We start from the raw sequence: 8,324 nt of genomic DNA, 5'->3' as shown, positions 1-8,324 counted from the left end.
TACCATGACATGGGTTCTATACTTGGATTTGAAATTGAGGCTTTAGGGTAACAAATCATGTGCATTTTCCTTATTTCACGTTCACTTTTTCCTAGGGATTCCTAAAAGAGTAAGAGATGTCTGTTGAAATGATTCAGAGAATCAGAGACCTGCAATAAAATAAACCAAAACAAAATTTTAAAACCCAGAATATCTTAGAAGAGTGTGAATAAATGACTAATTATAATTATTTACCTCTGAGAGCTGGAATCATATCCTTGACATAAAATCAATGCTGCGGAACAAAAAAGATAAGTAACTTGAAGCATTGTTGCACTCCTAAAGGATTCTGTTTTAAAATAAAGCAATCACCTGCCCTATCTGGTTTGGCTCAGTGGATAGAGTTTCGACCTATGAACTGAAAGGTCCCAGGTTCGATTCCAGACAAGGGCACATGCCTGGGTTGTGGGCTTGATCCCCAGTGGGGGACTTGCAGGAGGCAGCCGATCCACCATGATTCTCTCTCATCATGGGTGTGTCTATCTTTCTCTCCCTCTCCCTTCCTCTCTGAAATCAATAACAATATATTTAAAATAAAATAAAATATAAAATAAGATGAAATAATAAAATAAAGTCATTATCTCTGTGAGCACTGCCTTTTTAATGGCGGCCTTTCAGGAGACCTGGGCATGATTAAGTGAAGACAGCTGTGAAGAGGGAAGCCTTCTTGTTGCCCATTCACATGAAATGCAGCAGCATCATGCGTGAAGCTGTCTTGGCTCTCTGTTCCTTGACCTCATGTGTAAACTTTTCCTCTGAGAAGAAAAGGTTTGCAGAGAAATCTAATTTAGGACACTTGCACCAAGTGCATCTTTTAGGAGTAAGTGAAAGGTCCCAGCAAACATTTTTTTCCATGGTTCTGAGGTAACACAGTATTTTAAACATATTTTTTCCAAAGGGAACATCTACTAGTATTGTAATCTTCATATTGGACTTGTGCATATAAACTACAAGTGGCCATGAATTATAGCTCTGAACTTGTGCCCTAATGTAATTATAATGCATGGTATGCCAATTATAGTGCATATATTACATGTAGTATATACATATTTAGTAGAGTAGGCACTGCATAACAGTGGACCAAATGTACACTGGTGGTCCCTTAAGATTATAATGGATTATAATTAAAAAGTTTGTTTGCAATTTTGGAAGAAAAGTCTGAACTAGGCTATAATGTGAAAATTACTGCTACTCTGGGTGGTTTAACTAGACAAGGAGGCTCAGAATGCTGTCTACCTGCCTGGCGCCTGGCCTGGGCTCAGCTGCAGACCAGAGCCCAGAGCTGACCAGGCAGCACGAGGAATGGGCTGGGGAATGGAGGACCCAGGAGCCAAACCACTGCCCCCCTCAGCCCCCATAACTTCTCCTGCACAGCCACACACACACACACACACACACACACTTCTCGTCCCTCATTTCTCTTTATCTCTCTTTTTTCGTAGTCCTGCTCACACATTCTCTTCCTTTCTGTTCCCTCTTTTTCACCCTCTCTCTCTTCTCCCTCTCCCTTTTATTTTATTATCTCTGTCTGAAGCTTTATCTATTTGGGTCTCTTTCCATCTCTGCTCACCCTTTCTCTCCCTTTCCCTTCCCCCTTCTCTCCCTTCCTTCCACCTTCTACATGATGTCTATTCTCCTTCCACAGCCCTCTGCCTGCTCCCCCAATGCAGGCAGGTGCACACACTTTATCTTTTATACCATACTTTTACCGTACATTTTCTATGCTTAGATTGCATAGACACACAAATCTTTACTATTGTGTTACAGCTTTTCATAGTATTCAGTGCAGTACCATGCTGCACAGAGCTTGTAGCCCAGGAGCAATTGGCTAAGCCTAGGTGTATACGAGGCAGTACCATCTAGGATTGTGTAAGTGCACTCTATGATGTTTGCGCAATCACAAAATTGCCTAAGGATGCATTTTTCAGAATGTGTCCCCATTGTTAAGTGACACATGACTGTATATTATGTACTTAGAATAGAACAAACTTCAATACATTTGACATGGGCTAAATGGACTATATAGGAATCAGATAATAGAAAGTGTCCTGATTCTATTTCTTCTTCACAGTATTAAACTTTAATCTCAACTCACTGAACCAAATAAAAGTAAAAAGTTAGAAGAAATGTGTGACCCCACGTTCCCAAAAGAAAGAAAAAAGACAAATTTCTCAGTTTTCAATAAAGATGTTTTAGGCTCTCCCCTAGGTCTTTTTACTTCAATAACTACGATGGCATTTCATCACTGTTTTAAAAGCTCAATACATAAAATAAAAATATTACCCCACAGAGCACATTTATGCAGTTTTCGGTATTTGTTTAGTTTTATTTTCTTTTTTAATCCTGAAATCCCTGGGGTTACATAGCCAAGCCCACTGCTTCCTTTTCTGCTGCTATAATGACAGAGTAAAAAACTACAATGCACTCTTTACAGCAAATTTTAACAATGCATCATTGCTCCAAAGGGAAAAGTACACCAAGAATTATAAGTTCCATTAGGCGGTGCCCCACTTGTGGGGCGACATTTATGTGCACGCTCACATTGTCTTATTCCTCACGAGACACCACGGATTGCTTTGGAGTCAGCAGTGACTCACCCACTAAAACAAGCACTAGGGAAGCATTAGTGTTACTTTTTAGAGCTGTCTTGCCAGATTTTTAAATTTCACCTTCAAAAGGAGCATGCATTTCACCACCCTGAGAACAAAAATAGAAAAACATGTAGTGTTTGCGATATTTAATTATCTTCATAAGACTAATCATTTTTTTTTAATTTCCCTGGAAGAAATACACTACAGATAATTTTTTGCCTTTATTTTTTGAATCAAATTTATTGGGGTGACTTTGGTAAGATTAAATGTGGATCTATATTAATATGTTAAACTATTATTTTTTTCAGTCTCCCACTCTTTCTAAATGTTCCCTTGAGCTAAGGGGTCACATTAGTGGGACTGTGCCTCCACAAGGGATGTGCAGTATGGCACTTGAGAAAGGCAGTCCTTTCTTGGTCCTCCCATACCCACCAACAGCCTGATGAAAAGTTAATAGGCCAAATACACTTGTCAGTTACAGGTGTATGAGCCTTAATAGTGAATTCTTCCCACATCTGTCCCTTTGTGCCCCAAGATAAATACATTGTCACAAGCAACCTATTTGTTTAGGAAGTTTAACATCTTCAGAGTCAGACCTTGACATTTTAATCAGTAGAGAACAAGTGTTTTACATGACAAGGATTTAACCATCAGACTTGTGGAGATATGTCTATAAGGCAGGGATTGAAACAAACAAACCAACAAGAAAAGGACCAATGGACAGGAGCCCTGGAGAGGTCTAGTGCACTCACTGACTGGTCACAGCTAGGTAATTGTCCTACAGGTTAGAGACCCTGTGGCTGTATCTAATCACGATGATCAACTGCATGGCTTGTGGCTAGAAATACAGATTCTCAGGGCCTCCCGGGAGAACCTAGTTCAGTAGCCTTGGAGCAGTATTCAGGAAACTCAATGATTAACAAGTCACCCCTGGTGATCCAATTGATTCAGCGGGCCATGGGCAACAGTCTTCTTGATCCCTGTAACTTATTCCAGCACACCATCAAAGTTCACTTTCCTGACAGGTTTTAGAAAGAATTCTTCTCCCTGCTTATACCATATCCCCGAGGCGTTCCGCATATACTTGCATGTAAGTTTCCCTACGCTAATGCAGCCTGCACAGTGCACACCCTGAGATGTGTTGCTATAAACTGAGAAATGGCTCGCTGCTGTCCCCTGAGTCTCACATGCCCATGACTTACTTTCACATAAAATATTGCTTTCGGTTTGAGTTCTATTTGTTTAGGGCTGCGCTCTCCGTTTAACACTTCACTGTGTAGTGGCCAGACAAATAACTGTGGCTTCTTGGAAACCAACACACACGATATTTTTCTGGGTTGGCTCATCTGTAAGTGATGCCTCAGTGTTCCCATCTTCTCCCATCGTGTGTCTTCTCCAATTCAGGCCTTTGTTTCCAGCGGCATGAACAGGAAACAGAGAGGGAGCTATGCATCGCTGAGAATATTGTAGGACTACACTTTCCCTTAGATAAACGCATCATTTGTCCCAAATGAAGTTGGAGATACATTCTCACTGTTACTATGTGCCCAAAAAGAGGAATGGGGAACCCTGAGGATGCCGGTTGCACTGCTGCATTCATGTTGAGTATAGCTTTTCTCTTCCAGGCTCACCACACAGACTGATTTGGAGTCAGTATGTTTTAATTAATTTTTGGATGTTAGTTTAAATAAATAAAATTGTAAGAGAGGTCAATCATATGAAGAGCCCAGAAAGGAAGGTAGTTAAAACACCAGGTGTTTGCTTTCTTTCCTTTTTGAATAGCAACGTGTTTAAAGATACTTTTTTTTTCACCATCATTCATTTTTATTATGACATCCTGAAGGTCACCGTGTCAAGGGATGGAAGGAAAATGAAAGGAAGCTTCTTAGAGGACACAGCTTACAAAAATTCCTATATTTAAAGCTTGTTAATTTTCACAGTACAGTTGCCCTGGGTTGTGAATTATAAAAAACAGATGAAAAAAAATATTGTGCCTTTAACTGTACTGAAGGCTGCTTGCATAATCCTGTGCCTTTTGGTGAGAAACATTTAATACTAGAGACCTGGTGCATGGATTTGTGCATCAGTGGGGTCCCTTGTCCTGGCATGTGACCTCATCAATCCAGGACCCTTCAGGGAATGCTGCTTTTAGCCCAATCCTAAGGGACCCCACCAGTGCACAAATCTGTGAACTAGGCCTCTAGTATGCATATAATATCTTTGGTCAATCTGCTTTCCACAGGGGCTGCACCAGTCTGCATTCCCACCAGCAGTGCACAAGAGTTCCTTTTTCTCCACATCCTCACCAGCACTTGTCCTTTGTCAATTTGTTGATGATAGCCATTCTTACAGTTGTGACATGGTACTTCATTGTTGTTTTGATTTTCATCTCTCAGATGACTAGTGACTTAGAGCATGTTTTCATATGTCTCTTGGTCTTCTGTATGTCCACTTTCAAAAAGTATCTATTTAAGGCAGCCATGGGCAATGAATAAAACTACTGAAAAAAAAGACCGTACCCTTTTATGTAATGATGTTTACTTTGAATTTATATTAGTTCACACAAACACTCCATCCATGCTTTTGTTCCGGCCCTCCAGTCCAGTTTAAGAACCCATTGTGGCCCTCGAGTCAAAAAGTTTGCCCACCCCTGATTTAAGGCTTTTACCTATTTTTTTATTGGATTGTTTATCTTCCTTTTGTTAAGATTTATGAGTTCCCTGTAAATTTTGCAGATTAGGCCCTTATCGGATATAACATTGGCAAATATGTTCTCCCATGCAGTGGGCTTTCTTGTTGTTTTGTTAATCGTTTTATTTGATGTGCAGAAGCTTTTTATTTTGATGTAGTCCCATTTATTTATTTTCACCTTAGTTTCCATTGCCCTAGGGCCTAGGCGCTATATTGGTAAAGATATTTCTATGAGATATGTCTGATATTTTACTGCCTATAGATTCTTCTAAAATTTTCATGGTTTCCAGTCTTATGTATAAGTCCTTTATCCATTTTGAGTTTATTTTTATGTATGGTGTAAGTTGGTGGTCTAGTTTCTTTTTTTTTTTTTGCAAGTATCTGTCTAATTTTACGAACACCATTTATTGAAGAGAATGTCTTGACTCCCTTGTATGTCCTTGCCTCCTTTGTCAAGTATTAATTGAGCATAATGGTTTGGGTCAATTTCTGGGTTCTCTGTTCTGTACTATTGGTCTATATGTCTGTTCTTGTGCCAGTACCAGGCAGTTTTGAGAAAAGTGGCTTTGTAATATAGCTTGATATCTGGTATTGTGATCCCTTCAATTTTGTTCTTCTTTCTCAACATTGTTGCAAATATTTGGGCACTTTTTTTTATTCCATATGAATTTTTGGAGAGTTTCTTCTATGCTTCTGAAATATGCTGTTGGTGTTTTAATGGGGATTGCATTAAATCTATAGATTGCTTTAGGTAGTACGGACATTTTAATGATGTTGATTCTACCAATTTATGAACACGGTATATTCTTCCATTTTGTATGTCTCTCTCTATCCTGTAGTTTTCTGACTACAGCTCTTTTACCTCCTTGATTAAGTTTATTCCTAGGTATCTTATTTTTTTTAGTGCAATGGTAAATGGGATTTTTTTTAAGTTTCTCTTTCTGTGAGTTCATTATTGGTGTATAAAAAAGCTGTAGATTGCTGAGTATTAATTTTGTATGCTGCTACATTGCCAAATTTATTTATTAAATCTAGTAGTTTTTTTTATGGAGTCTTTAGGGTTTTCTATGTACGGTATCATTTCATCTGTGAAGAAGGACAGTTTTACTTCTTCTTTTCCAATTTGGATGCCTTTTATTTATTCTTGTTGTCTGATCACTATGGCTAGCACTTCCAGTACTATGTCGAACAGGAGGGTGAGAGTGGACATCCCTGACTTTTTCCTGTTCTTACGGGAAATGGTTTTAGTTTTTGCCCATTGAGTATGTTGTTGGCTGTAAGTTTGTCATATAAGGTTTTCACTATGTTGAGGTATGAACCCTCTAATCCCACTTTGCTGAGAGTTTTATCAATAAAGGGTATTGGATTTTATCAAATGCTTTTTCTGCATCAACTGATATGAGTATGTGATTTTAATCTCTCAGTTTGTTTATGTGATGTATCATGCTTATTGATTTGCGGATATTGTACCAGCCTTGCATCTCCGGAATAAATCCCACTTTGTCATGGTGTATGATCTTTCTAATGTAATGCTGGATCTGGTTTGCTAGAATTTTGTTAAGGATTCTAGCACCTATGTTCATCAGAGATATTGGCCTGAAATTCTCTTTCTTTGTAGTGTCCTTATCTGATTTTGGGGTTAGAGTAATTTTGGCTTCATAGGAAGGGCTAAGAAGTGTGCCTTCCTCTTGAATTTTTTGGAATAGTCTGAAGAGGATAGGTTTTATATCTTCTTTAAATGTTTGGTAAAACTCCCCTGTGAAGCCATCTGCCCAGAGCTCTTGTTTGCTGGAAGTTGTTTGATTACTGCTTCCATTTCCTCCATAGTTATCAGCCTATTCTGATTTTTTTATTCTTTCTGATTGATTTTTGGAAGGTCATATTTTTCTAGGAATATGTCCATTTCTTCTAAGTTGACCAGTTTGTTGGAATAGAGTTTTTCATAGTAATTTTTAACAATGCTTTGTATTTCTGTGAGGGTTGTTGTTATTTTGCCTCTTTCATTTCTGATTTTGTTTACTTGTGTCCTCTCCCTTGCTTCTTGGTGAGCCTGGCTAGAGGTTCATCAATCTTGTTTGTCCTTTCAAAGAACTAGCTCTTGATTTCATTGATCTTTTGTATTGCTTTTATGTTTGTTTGTTTGTTTTTTGGTCTCTATGTCATTTATTTCTTCTCTGATCTTAATTATGTCCTTCCTTCGGCTCACTCTAGGCTTTTCTTGTTGATCTCTTTCTAATTCTTTAAGTTGCAGAGTTAGATAATTTATTACCACTTTTTCTTGTTTTTTGAGGTAGGCCTGTAATGCTATGAACTTCCCTCTCAGGACTGCTTTCACTGTGTCTCATAGATTTTTGGATTGTTGTGTTTTCATTATCATATGTTTCCAGGATATTCTTTATTTTTTATTTGATATCATTGGTAAACCAATCATTGTTTAATAGCATGCTGTTCAGTCTCCAAGTGTTTGAACTCTTTTTACTGTTTTCATTGTTGTTTCTTTATAATATTATGCCATTGTGATCTGAGAAGATGCTTGATATAATTTCAATCTTCTTGAATTTGAAGAGATTTTTACCTGTGTCTCAATATATGATCTATCTTTGAGAATGTCCCATCTGCACTTGAGAAGAATGTATATTCTGTAGCTTTGGGGTAAAATGTCTGAAGATGTTGATTAAGTCCATCTGATTGAGTGAGTCATTTAGGATTGCTGTTTCTTTGCTTATTTTTTGTCTAGAGGATTTATTCAATAATGTCAATGGGGTATTAAAGTCCCCTATTATTATTGTATTGCTGGTGATCTGTCCTTTGATATTTTCCAGAAGTTTTCTTTTTGTTGTTGTTGTTGTTTTTGTTTGTTTGTTTGCTTGCTTGTTTTCATTTTCTTTTTGTATTTGGGTGCTCCTGCATTGGGTGCATATATCTTTACTAGAGTTATATCTTCTTGATGTTTTGATCCCTTTAGTATTATGAAGTGTCCATTCTTATCCCTGTTATGGCCTT

Source organism: Myotis davidii, unplaced genomic scaffold, assembly GCF_000327345.1.
Source record: "Myotis davidii unplaced genomic scaffold, ASM32734v1 scaffold440, whole genome shotgun sequence".
Lineage (NCBI taxonomy): Eukaryota > Metazoa > Chordata > Mammalia > Chiroptera > Vespertilionidae > Myotis > Myotis davidii.
The sequence above is the reverse complement of the archived record's forward strand: the minus strand, read 5'-3'. Positions refer to the sequence as shown.